At 39.3% G+C, this 14,518-nt stretch overlaps 1 protein-coding gene across 1 annotated transcript in view; it reads left to right on the forward strand.

Annotated features, from left to right (window-relative positions):
- Nucleotides 1-14,518, forward strand: part of CYTIP (cytohesin 1 interacting protein) — a 181,678-nt gene that overhangs the window by 141,480 nt on the left and 25,680 nt on the right. The gene's annotated exons all lie outside the window — the stretch shown is intronic.

The raw sequence follows: 14,518 nt of genomic DNA on the forward strand, positions 1-14,518 counted from the left end.
AATTTGTTAAAATAATATCCCAAGTAACTGTAGCCAATGGCCAAATATCTGTATTAGTTATTAATTGAGTTATATATCATCAGTATGTCTCCTTGCAGCTAGGATGGAGAGATCTTTGATTAATATAATTGAATTGAAAACCTGCAATTAGTGGAGGGAGATGTAACATGCCACACAGTAGAAAACATGTCTCAGTAGCTTGTCCGTTGTTAATAATGGGGAATAATAAAATATAGAACAACAACTAGAGTTACTTGAACTTTTTGGGTCTGGCTGGATGAGTGGGTGGATAACCCCATCTGGCACTATTCAGTAAATGTGGCCAATGAGTCCAGATAATAACTGAAGGTTTTTTTAAAATAAAATCAGTTTTCATGTATTTTAGAAAACTCGTATGGTTTGTTTCTGCTTTCAGGAATGGGTTATGAAAATGTCACATCCTGAAGCTCTGAGACCATGGGCCTCATTGCGAGTTTGATGGTAGCTCGAGCCACGAGGATAACTCAGGGGCAAAGTGCTTGTCTTGGAAACAAAACAACACTGAGCAGCATCGGTTTGATACCCAGTCTGACGCTAAGAGGCTGGCATGAAACGTGACATAAAAGCCCAAATTAATATTCTTAAATTAAATTTTGTGGTAAACCAGCCAAAATTACCACCAAATTTGATTACTGTTACTGCCACTATAACACCACAGGTGACATCACTGGCAGCATCAGTGATTACATCATGCATGGCATAACTAATATCACTGGGTTGATTCATTACACTTTGAAATATGAAAACTCTGCTTTCTTATGTACCATATATGTATATATTTCATACTTAAACAGTACAAATGAGTCTGCCCTTATTTCTTTAAATGTAACATACGGTATACAATTATGTAATATAAGTAACTGATGATTTTTGGAAATTAGCCCAACTTTGAATGCGTAGGATCTTTACTATCATAATGGACATGGGCACATACTTTCTTTAATATGAGATAATTTGTTAGACAAATTGACATCTCGAAAAAATGTGTTCATGTGACAGTATTACGGTAAGGAGAATTGAACATTTTTGCGTAATTATTGACTATTTTTATAACACTTACCATTAAATATGTTTCTACTTGTATCTATTCCATTTATGTTTTTACTACTACATCTACTTATCATATTTTCTTTGACATACCTGAAGAAGATTTGCTGGATCAGGTACTGTAATTAAGTATTGCAATTGCTTACTAATAAATGAAATTCAAACCATTTCTATGAAGTTGCATATTTTTATTTTAAGTTGGCAAGTACTACAAAGGAATGCTCCACACGTAATCATATGATACTTGTGTATTGACTGTATTGTTCCATGTCATGTTGTTATTGTTGTTAAATGTAATAAATTAAAATATGTATCAAAAGTGAGCAACAACAAAATAAACAGTAATGTTAGATATGATGTAATTATTGATCTGATCAATGATGTCATGAATGATGTCATTACTGACACCATTAGTGATGTCATCATTTATGTCATGCATTATGTATCTAGCGATGTCACCAGTGATGTCATCAGTGATGACATCTGTGATATTATCATTGTGGTCATACGCTGTGCAGTTTTTACTGAACATATACATTATAGTGCGGCCATAGCTGCCCTTTCATTAAGGTTGGAGACACATAGGAACCCCTCAAAATTCTATTGTTAATAACATTTGATTCGATTAACGGATTTAGCCAAAATTTCAAAAGTGATTAAAAGTCTGTGGCCTATCCGCCCCCAGACTGCAAAGTTTCATAAAGATTCAGAAAAAAATGTAAAAGTTATTAAGCGTAAAATAAATACGCATTTCCCAAAGTGTGGCCTACTTCCCATTCATTTTCCCATGTACAAAAAATGTCAATTTTTGCCAAAGCGCAAACCCTAAACCGCTGGATGGATTGTACCAAGGTCGAAAACAACTTGGGCACGAAGCCTTGACTCACACACCATGCATGGTTTGGGGTTATTCTGTGCAGTAGTTATTTAAATATTTGATGGAGAAGGGGGTTCCCCTTTTCCCCCAAAAATAGAGATATCTTCCATGGTGCATTGCAGGATAGTGGCTTTTAGAAATTAACAACCGTCATCTTGTTTTTCTCTCGATGTGAGAGATATTTACGAATATATATGAGGTTATGGGAAACTTAAATGCAGTAAAATGCTATTGGCAGGTCAAAACAACATACAAATGCCATCAGGGTAGAGGTGGGGGACGGCTAGAGGGCACTGAGTGAAATTTGGGAGTTGGAGGGGGTCCAGGGACCGAGTTTGCAACACAAAGCTCTCTGTAGCCTCGGTTATAGCCGCAAATAGCTGACATCTGAAAGCAAACTGCGTCACAGGAGCAGTGTGTGTTTTGGGGTGAAAGGGAGAGGGCAGAGGAGGCAAGGAGGCCTTCTGGGGAGTGGGGAGAGCTGGCACAGATGAAGGGGGCACTTGGTGATGGGCTGAGGGGGCAAAAAAGTATTTCTTTCTGTCATTTTGCTGATATTCGTGGCTATATCCGCGGCTACCAAGGACTACAGATACCCATGGGTAAGAGTAGTTCTGTATTTGTGACTATATTTCTGGGGGTGTCTGTGTTTCATTTATTTTCGAAAAGTTATTTGTATAGATATAGGGACGTCAGAGGTGAAAAATCACTGGTCATGGGCAAAGGCCATGGTCAGTGACCTGGTAGGTATTAGGGAGTTTTTTTTATTTTGGATGTGTGTTTTCAGACTTTTGAGCATGTGAGACTTTGGAGAAAAATAGAAGAAACTAGTTTAACAAAATTAATATAAATAGGAGCAATTGTAGTCTAGTTGTAGATGCACTATACTATGTATTTTGGGTTGTCTATTTTCACTTATGGTATTATATTGTGTGGCTGTGAAATGTTTGCTTATCTAGTTTATTGTTATGTATTTTTCTATCCTTTCCTATTTTTCAGTTACTTTACATAGGTACATGAGTAGTGTTGTACTGTATTGATCATTTAAGTTGGATTGTAGTACAAAACTTGAAGCCAGTCCCCCTTCTAACTGACTTTTTGTAACTACGGTTATGGTAAAAGTCAATGAACTGTAGCCATGGGTATAATAAAAAAAATGTGTTGTTATTATTTATTGTATTTGTGTATTCATGTATGATTAGTAGTCCTCAAAAGCACTGTTTTGGGGAACACTGAGTGAACGTTAGCACATCAGGAGTACTGTTTTGATATTATGAAGGAACACTGAATTTCCTTAATCGGTTAGGTGTACTCTGTCATGTCTATAGAAATTGGCCATGTTGAACTGTATGTTGTTGTTCGAAATCAATAATTGGTTGTGGAAATCCATAATTGAATGCTGAAACTGCTTTATCACCATTTCTCTGGGATTTCTTCATTTTACCATTAAATCTGGTGGTTCATCTCCATTTTTGCCTTTGAGTGAGATTGGAAAAGATAATGATGGTGTGTGGAAATAGTTCTATTAGTTTCCCTTGTCTTGTTTTATCATTAAAGTAAGGGACACCCCTTGTGCATTCCCCAAATCATTGCCTCCACAATGAATTAATATGACCTCTGTGTGCCCTCTACTTCTCAGTCTCGTATTGCGCAGATGTCGTCAAACGGCGTGGGTGTAGCCGTGTCAATATATCGCAACATTTGATTGGCTTGTTCACGCGCATAAAAGTCACATGTAGACGCAGAGCTGCAGTGCATGATTACATTGGTTGGTGGATGATGCGTGAAGATTGGTAGAAGCGTCAAGGGAGTTCGACGCCCTATTGACTCATTTTGCACGTGCAGTTTACGTCAGGTGGCATGGGTGTATTCGTGTGAATACATTCCAACCTTTGATTGGATCGTTCATTGACACGTACAAGTCCTTTGTAGGTTTGGAGCCGCAGCACGTGATTTCATTGGATGGTGGAACATGCGCAAAGATTGGTACATGTGTTAAAGAGTTTGACGTCCTATTGGCTCATTTCACACGTGCACTTTATGCCAGGCGGCATGGGTGTATTTGTGTGACTACATCCCAACATTTGATTGCATCGTTCGGTAACACGCATAAAAGTCATGTGTAGGCACTGAGCCGCAGCACGTGATATCGTTAAAAAAAAATATATATGTGTATATACATGTATATATGCAGTAGTCTTGTACACATTTATTTAAAAATATTTTGAGCGTAGTCTTTCTACACAGTTACTGTAACACTTCAATAACTATTCATGAACAGTATATATACATGTAAATACTTTAAAAAGTTAAGTACATATGCAAACACATTTTTTGTAAAAACAGGTTTGGGGGAATGTGATTGCACAATTGCTTTTTATTTTACTTTCTAGACATAATACATTGTTTTAATTAGCTGTATTATTAATTTTCATTATGTATGGAATAACAAAACCCTTGAAATTCAAGGAGAAATCTTTAGTTGCAGGGGCATTAAGGTGAGCAATACCTTGTAACAAAACCCTTGAAATTCAAGTGAAAAAAGTTTAGTTGCAAGGACGTTAAGGTGAGAAATGAATGCAAAAAAACCCAGGAAATTCAGCTAAAGCCACCTTAACTTCACACCCCTGTTGCGCAGACTATGACCACAATGATGACATCACAGATATATAAATATATACATACATATTTAAGGCATTAGGAAAAGTTAGGTATTTAATTTTAGCTCTTACCTTAACAATATCCCTCCATCGAAAAAGTACATTTTTATGGAACATCTTGGCCAAGGCTACTGTCTTAATTCAAGTTAATTGAAACAAACGCAGGCCGCGACCTAAGTTCCCTGTACATTGCACCGATGGGCGCCCGCACGCATTTCTTTTTCTAACCACACAGGATATTTCAATCACTGCACACTTGCTTTATAACCATTCTCAATGGCATGAGTGCACTTTAAAATACTTGCTTCGTTCTGATTGACTGGAAAGTAGCCAATCAGAATTAAGTGTGTTGTTTGTCCGGTGCCTGGCAGCATGCATTTTTTCTGGTGGGGTAGTTTTCTATTTCTTTTAGTGTGTGGTGGCAGGGCTTTAAGAAGGGAGGACTATGAGGGCTCCTTGCCCTGATTGTCAAAGGTATGGCACTGCAAAATTCCTTTGCTGAATTTGTAAATTACGAAATTGTGGAAGTGAGCAGTCTGGTTTGTCCAGATGGTAACATGAGAGGGCAAAGAATGAAATGTGAAAGGAGGGAAAAGGCGAGGGTGAATGTGGTGGGCGTCCTGGCACAGCACAGCCACACCCTCGAGCAGTGGCGGTGGCAGCTTTTGGTGCCAATGGGAAGGATAATTGGGCACCAGTGGGAGGCAGGGGGGTGCACACAGGAGACCAGGGGGGAGCATTCTGAGCTGGGTGGCTGGGTGTAAAATAGGGAAAGTGTCATTCCGAGATGAACAGCATTTTTCTTATTTGCTCCATGTTCTGCAACTATATAAATGTAGGCACATAATGTGGAGCAAATAAGAAAAGTAGCGATCTGTCACGAAATTACACTTTTCTTATTTTACAAGGTGCTCATAATCATGCCCTTAATGTGCCACAGTCTGGAAAGTAAATCAGCAAACAGTACATTTCTCGTACACTTTCATCATGGCTGTTAAAATAGCAATGCATATTTAACACGCACACCCCAGCCTCATTCACATGTTGGATGGCCCAAGACAAGTTGTCTGACAACACTTTGATTATTACACACATTAAAATAAATGCAAGATTTATGTAATTTTCGCTAGTTCTCTTTGAGATTCACATACTTCTGCGTAACAAAATGGTGGCCTGCGAGTCACAGTTTCATTTTTTTTCTAAGGCAGTTAGTCAAACATTTTACACACATATCTGCTGCTCTAGTGATGGATTATAAATATTGCTATTCAGAGAAGTCATTTTAGACCATGTGGCATGAGTAAATGAACAAAATAGGTTGCTTGTATTTCAGTATAGCACTAAAAGCCCATGACAAGCGGAATTGCCCTTCACAACCGTTTAAATAAAGAAGTCTAACATTTTAGAAAGATTGCCCCTTTAAGTTTGAACCTCGGCACATGTATACGTATTATCGAGTATGCTGTTAAAGAGAAAAATTGGTCAGGCAAATTGGTGTTTGTGACTACATTTACTGACCTTTCAAATGCTATAACTAAAAACTAATGTGAAGATCCTGCGAGGTGATAACTGCCCTTTGGAACCTCCAATAATGGCATTTAAAAGAAGTAGTAATTTAAAAGACCAATTGATGAGAAATGCAGAGACAAAGAAATGTATCTAAAGTGTGGGGCCTTTCTAAACCTACAGGCCATGTGCCATGTGGTGGTTGTACGTCGGTAAACAAACTGCTATGACTCAGGAAGTTAACATTGGTCAAAAAACTAAATAGCATCTGAGGTCCTTGACCAATTGTAACACTGAGGTGGTGTTCTATGCGGTTTGGTGCCCATGTGCATTATTTCATTATTTTATATCGGGGGGAAAACAGAAAGAAAGATCAAGACAAGAATTACAGAACATAAGAGTTGCATAAGGAACAAGATCTTAGAAGCACCACCAGTTGAACACTTTCAGGTAGAGAAACATAAATGTGACGACCTTGAAGTGGACTGTATGTATAAGGTGGATAAAAGGAATGCCAGGACAGCATACAAATAACGGGTATTAAGAAAGGAACAGGAATTGAGCTTCCTCACATGGCGTGATCAGAGAGGTCTTAACAAGTGTATCGGGTGGCACAAGATTAAGGCATGAGACGGTCCTCTGCTAGAGGTCAAGTTCTAATACCTTTATAGTGGTGTTCAGACATATGATTTAATTTCTGCCTCACAATACTTTTTCAACATCTTGTTGAACTTTTCCATTTTTATTTGAGCATGCATTACTGCCTGAAGAGTATTGCATAAACAGCGTTTGAGCATGCATTTACGGTAGTTTAGCTCCTCGGTTCGTTGGAGACAACATCTACAGTACACAGAGAATCATTAGGTTTACTAGAGAAAAGTACCTGTGTATATGGAGCGGCACCAGAAGCACAGCACTAACGCTTGGGAAGACAGGAGAGGGACTGTACTAAGCTAGCACCCCAGTACTTGAGGTCCACCAACCTTCTAACATAATAGAGAGAGGAATATCAAATGTCGGACAGTACCCACAAATTAAGTACGTATCCTTTAGATATTTAGAAGTGAGAAAGCTAAATGCAATGCTAAAGTTCAAATGAAGAGCAGTTAAGAGTAGGCTTATGATACAGAGTAGTCCATTCATGGTATCTATTTATGGTTGAGGTGGTAAATTGAGGGTCCTGGGCCGTGTTGAGAGAAAGAGTGTTTACTGTACAGAAGCTTGAAAACAGCTGAATAAGTCTGTTGATTGACATCATGATTGCTTTGTTAAGCATTACTTATAGAAAAGAGAAAGATACTTACATTGTATTGTATTGTTGTGTTTACAGCTGATAGTTTCAAAGGAACAAAGTTGCTACAATCAGGTGGTGGATATTGTTTAACTTGAATTACCTGTCGAATAACACGGCTTTGGTTGAGCTAGTATTGTTGGCATTTATGCTAAGAGTACTTGGATGGTAGGGGTGAAGATGTGGCGCCCTTGATGGTGCAGTGCAGTATATTATAATGGGAGAGGATATCTCGCGGTAATTTTCAAGCACTAAACAACCTAGCTAGTGGGTCTTCCCTATGCAACGGAAGTGCAGTATTAGCCCATGAAGAAGTTCCATGATTCAATCAGTGATTGAATGATTCTCTGTTTAGGGTCTAGAATAGGAGAATATTGTAAGATTCTCTAGATAGGTTCACATATTGTGAACATATGAGGTTTTAATGAACTAGAGTTGGCACAGTTGCATGTTAGGTGAAGTGTTATGATACCAGATGTTTACAAGCACAATGCAATTTAACAAGGATGATGTTGACACAGTATATTTGGTTGTAACTATGTAGTAATTGTTTTGTTATGTATCATCATTTTATGGATGTGTTATTCTGTGTATGTACTGCTGTTGGAGGACTGTCCCTAGTTATAGCATTGGTGCTAGAGAAAACAAGTTGAAATCAACAGAATAGAAATTTGAATACAATTGTATTAATAACCCATGAAAAGATGTACTAATTGATTATTGCGCTAGCACCAATAGAGAAGTAGGTTTTTTGGTGCCTTGGTATTTAATTTTACCTCTCACCTTAAAACTATCCTTTCATCAGAAAGTACCATTTTATGGAACATCTTGGCCAGGGCTCCTGTCTTAATTTGAATGAATTGAACCAAACGCGCACATTTCTTTTTCTAGCTGCACAGGATCTTTCAATAACAGCGCCCTTGCTTTGCAACCGTTATCGATAGCACACATGTAAACTAATTTAAAATGCTTGCTTCACTCTGATTGGCTGGAAAGTAGCCAATCAGAATGAAGCGTTTTATGTGTTCTGTTCCAGGCAGCGTGCATTTTTTCTGACGGAGGGGGCGGGTGTTCAATATTTTTTGTGGTGCGTACTGGCAAGGCTGCAGGGAGGACTACGAGGGCCCCTTTGCCTGTTTTTATCAAAGGTATGGCACTGCGAAATTCCTTTGCTGAATTTGTAAATGACGAAATTGTGGATGTGAGTGATCCGGTTTGTCTTGCTGTGATTTCCCGATGGTAACATGAGAGGGCAAAGAATGAAATGTGAAAGGGGGGAATAACTGAGGGGGCATGTGGTGTGTGTCCTGGCCACAGGACAGCCACACCCTCCAGGCTGCAGAGGCCACAAGGAGCAATACAGACAGGAACATCATTTCAACAAAAGGGCAGGTTTAGAGGAAATGGCATCACACACATGGTGACACCAAAGGAAGTGATGTCAGATGACCTTTGACCTGGATGACATCAGTTCCTCTTTAACCGTGGTGATGTCACCTAAAGCAGCTTGCAGGTGTAAAAGAGAAGTACATAAACATACTATGTTTTAAATAATAAAATACCAATGCAATGAATAAATACAATACAATAAAATACCAATACTGTATCCAAAAATCCAATACCTGCAAGTCAACAACAGTGCACAGGAGCATTAACACTTTGATTAATTATACAGATTTGTTATTTATGTAGCTCTTTCGCCAAAGCGCTTCACATAGCATATATAATTATCTTCCCAACCGAAATTGGTACTCATTTATCAACCACAGAAGAACAAAAGGCTGAGTTGATTTTGCTGAGTTTCAAACGTGAGACCTGCAGATCACACAGATTGCAGCAGCGAGTTCTCAGCCCGTTTTGCTATCTTACCACTTTGCTATTGAAAATGCAATGCCACAATAAGAAAAGATGTCAAAATTGGATGCACAATGTAGGCCAGGCATGCGTTACACTTAGGTTTGCTGTAGCCATGATGATGCAAAGTAGAGAATGCTATGCCACAGTAAGACTTAGCTAGACTGGCTGCATCAAAATGCTAATATAATCATGCAATAACACTTACCATGCTTACTTTATCATACATGGCCAGATAAATATGCCTTGACACAGGAAGAAAAGGCTAGACTGGCTGCAAAGAAATTCCAGTCTAGACAGGTTATAACACTTATCATGCTTAAATTATTATTGATGCCCAGTGGAAATGTTTACCATAGTAAGAAATGACTAGACTGGCTGCACCAAATTGCCCGTCTAGCCACTAATAACACCTTAATGTGGCAAAGCCTGCGAAGTAAATCGCCAAACAGTACATTTATGGTACACTTTCATCATGGCTGTTATAATATCCATGCATTTTTAACACGTGCACCCCAGCATCATTCACACGTTGGATGGCTTAAGGCATTTTGTATGACAGCACTGTGATAACTGCACACATTCAAATGACAAAGAGAGATTATACACACGTGTCTTGTTCTCTTGAACTAAAGCAGTTATTCAAAGATTTTACACGCATACCTGCTGCTCTTCTGATGGATTATAATTAACGCTATTTAAAACGGTCATTTTAGAGCATGTGGCATGAGCAGCTGAACAAAATAGATTGCTTGTATTTCAGTATGGCACTAAAAGCCCATGACAAGCGGAATTGCCCTTCACAACCGTTTAAATAAAGAAGTCTAAGAATTGGAACAATCCACATTTTTTGATAGGGAGAAAGAAAAAGGCATTGAAAGAAAAGTAAAGAAGTGAAGAAACAGAAAAGCAAAGGAAAATAAATTCTTGTAAATGACTTTAATAAAAACTAGATTGAGGGTGAACGCAGCTGTCCTTGGGCCTAACAGAGAACATTTCTGACCACCAGGTGACGCCTTTCTGATTGAATATTGCACTGTTCTGTCTCGGACGCTTTGGAGTTCATCAAATGATCCCACAGAATAATCGTTCTTTTCGTATTTGCCAATTTGGCAAAACACTGTTCCTGTTGCACACATATACATATCCAAGAAGCCCTTTAGGCATATCTGTAGAGGCTGTAAAAGACACTTCAAAAAATACATTTACCTGATCTTGAACTTCCACTACTATGTGACACAAAGATAAGCATTGTGTAGACAAAGCGGCAACTCCTTCGCAGGATCCATTTATCCAGTTGTCACTGGCAAGGAGGGACTCGGGTGATTTTGGTTGAGAGAATAGAAATACCACAGAAATAAAGCCAAACAAAATGCCAAAACAATGCCTTAGACAACACTATTTTACAGGCACAAAGGAGCGGCTGTGACCGCATGGCTTTCTCACAGCATGCACCCTCATAGTAAATGAAAATCCTTTAAACAAAAACTCTAAACAAGCTCTCTTTGGCAGGCTGAATCCCCCTTAATGCAAACATTGAAATGAAACACTCCATACATTGCTAGCAATTATATTCTTCCCTTATAATGCTCACTGTTAAGAATGAGCTGTTAGGTGTAAAACACGTTTCCAATGTTTGATTTTATGACAGGAAATAAACACAGAAATGACTTACTGGGGCACATGGCAACGTGCAGGTCACAGCGTGTGCTTGCTTTAGTTTTGCTTCCGGTGTCAGTTACATCATGGGGCAAAGCAATGTACCTTGGTGTTCTTATATCTTGGCTGTACCCATGATGGTGACGTATGTCCTTTTTATTACTGGATTTTGCTATAGCACATATTTTGCCATTTGTATGGACTTTTGGTGCTTAGATGAAATATTAACTGTCATTGAATGGCGTTTCTAGGGCATTATTATGGTATATTATGTCATCCCTTCCAAGGCCATGCTGTACGCAGGATGAGGGGAGTGTGCACCTGGCACATTTTGGGTATTTCAATTCTTATTGTTTGACCGAGCTTCAACAAGTGAAACTTTACACACACACAGCAGAAAAACAAAACACAATTGATTTATAGATATATATTTAAAAGAGTAAAACACATTAACAATAAATCACATAAAAAGACTCCTTGAAATTATACTACATTCAAATAAGCTCAGTGCATCTATTACTATATGTTTACAAAATTCATCAAAGTTATAACCAATTGATCAGTGGGTTCTAAGAGGAAATTCCACCACAACATTTCCCACGTAAATAAGGGTTGGGTTAAAATATAGATCAAACATTTCACTCTGCTGTTTTCGAGGTGCTGGGCATTCAATGATTATTGGCCTCATCACGAGTTTGGCAGTAGCCCTTAAAAGCAGTGGTAACAGGGTTACCGCTGCATTTAAGGGTCTGCCTAATCATGGGTATGGCGTTTTTACCCCAGCCCAGAGCTGGTGGTAACCACGTCGGAAAAATGCAGATTTTTGGCACATTTACCGCATGGTAATACCGCTGGTGGTAATTGTGCCGAAAATTCCTGGGGAATAATGTTTACCACCCAACCCGTAATCCGGCGGATGGGCGGTAACGCAAATAAAGTTGGGCGGTATCCCATTCAGGTTACCGCCCAACTCCTGATGAGGCCCTATATGTTTTATAGTTTCTTTGGATTTAATACAGAGACTACACGCCCTAGTTAGCAACAGATTTAACTTTACATATAAACAGAATTCCCTTGATTGTTTAAATGGGTGTCTTCTCATACATTTCTGCATGTGATTATATGATTTAATATCCAAGGAGAAGTGCTCAAAGATTTTATAAGACTCAAGGCTTCGTCTATTTGCGATCCAAGCATTTTCATATAATTTCTTTTTAACCCTGCATGAGGTATACTCTAGATATTCCAACAATATACAATTTTCCTCGAGGGTAGATAATACACTTTACATCTGAGCATTCAAAGGAGCACAATCACCCTGTTTAAAAATAACTTTCAGTTGCTTGAATAGGGAAAGAAAAGGAGGGAAGAAGATACTTCTCACTAGTAAATCTCTACGCTAAGTAACAATTACCTCCAGCGTTACAAGTCCCAACATGTGTCGTAGGGCTGTAATTCGAGTGCCCATGGGAAGTGCCAACACTTGCTTCCAGATGAACGACTCAAGCTTAGACCAGGACAGACCCTCTTCTCGTCCCTCCGCCCCATAGATTAATTTTGGGACAGAATTTGGTTGCACATTTTCACAACCGGGAGAAGGGAAATAGCCTATATTTCCTGTCCAGTACCCGTAATTGGGTGACTGCCGCTATTGCTTCAAGCTTAAGAGGCTGGCTCGCCAGTCCTAATGACATTTTTGCTTTTAGCAGAACACCGATATATATAAATTCAGAAACCTCATCCATTCTGGTTTTATATATGTACCATGCAAAACTAGGCCTACCTGAGAGAATCCTATATCTATTAATGACGAGAATCTTTGACTTGGGCACATTTATGTCCAAGCACAAATCTCCAAATTAATCAGCCACAGTGTTTAACGATCTCTGGAAGCCCATTGCAGAATAATCCATAAGGACGATTTCGCCTGCATATACAAGGTAATGCAACTTCAAGGAGCCCAGTCTAGGGGATTGACCACAATACCAGCTAGAGCTGCCCCTATGCCGAGAATATAAAGTTTAAATAGAAACGGGGCCAACACCACCTCTGTCATAAAGCTTGCTTGGCATAGATCCAACCCGAGAAAGACCCCCCTTTGATCCAGCCTAACTTTAAGTCTAATATCTGAATGTATGTTCGAAAATATTAACCAAAGGTTCTGTACAACCCCACTCACTCAACATCTCCCATAACCTTGAGTGATCTACACAGTCGAAAGACTTTGAGATGTCCAGGAAGGCCAGGTACAAGCTGCATTTGGTCTTCACAGCCTGATTTGACAAAAGCTTTATCAACAAGCAATTCAAGGAAGTGCCTGTGCCCTTACGGAAACCTGACTGGTCTTGGTCAAATGTGCCAGAGTCCTCAGCCCAACGTTCAAAGGACCGCAAAATAAAGCAAGAGAAGATCTTGTAGGAGGCAACAAGAAGGGAGATTGGGCAGTAATTTGCAAGTTCCGAGCTATCTCTGTTCTTGAAGATCACAGCAACTATCGCCTCCTTCCATGTCTGGAGAAACTGATGAGTAACGAAGATTTTCTGAAATAGCAATAAGAGAACCGCTGACCACAATTGTGGAGCAGATTTTAAAGTTACATTTGAAAGGCCATCCGGCCCCGGTGCGTTAGAAGACTTTGCCCTTTTAATGGCTCCCAGGATACCCTCAGTATCTATTTCCAACATCTCCCAAGATTGTGTCACCTTAGGCGTATATCTGCCCTCCACAGAACTATTAACTGCCAAGGGCTGAACAGCATACAGATTTCTAAAGTACGACTCCCAAAGCCAGCCCGGTATGGGCTATAACTGCAGAGAAGTTTGGACATGACCCCCTCTTATTAATTTCCAGAAATGTGCAGAATCTCTACTAGTGAGTGCAGACAACGTGCATTCTGCATCTTTTTGGAACAATGCATGTCTATAGCCCCTCAACCAGTTCCTATAAACTTCTTTTAGTTGCCTTATGGTTACGTTTGCTATGCCACCCAATATCCTTGCTTTCCTAATGTCACCTCTTAGTTTTTTCTTTTTCCCACTCACCATTGTGTCATATTTATGTTGAAGGGCCAAACATCTTGAGGATCCACTTAAGATTTTCAAAGAGGTTATTCCTCAGAGTAGAACCTGAATATGAGTTCCAAAGGACCGGAGAGACATTAGAAAAAAGCACCTTCTAATAAATTCTGGTAGAGCTTGGCATTGAAACTCGTACCTATATTCAGGCGCCGCAGAATAGTATTGTCTTTAGGTCTAACTTCAATTGGGTTGGTACATGTGCCACTGGGCCAGAGATACAGGCCTCTCTTATCTTGTCTCGGGAGGATAGCTTAGAGGCAACGTGCTCACCATGGAAACAAGACGACATGAGCAACACAGGTTTGATCCCTGGGTCCGTGCTTAGAAACCTCTGGGTATTACGCACGTTACAAATAACCTACAAATAACTTATCATATCAAATCATATTAGACAAAAAATCAACTGGGAGTGGTCACTTCACGAATTATCTGCAACCTCATGGAAATCAAAGCTAGAGAATAAACCAATGACCATCTAAACACTCTGAATTGAAATCTCCAAAAAATA

The sequence above is a fragment of the Ambystoma mexicanum genome, chromosome 9, assembly GCF_040938575.1.
Source record: "Ambystoma mexicanum isolate Mex_15411 chromosome 9, UKY_AmexF1_1, whole genome shotgun sequence".
NCBI classification, from domain to species: Eukaryota; Metazoa; Chordata; class Amphibia; order Caudata; family Ambystomatidae; genus Ambystoma; species Ambystoma mexicanum.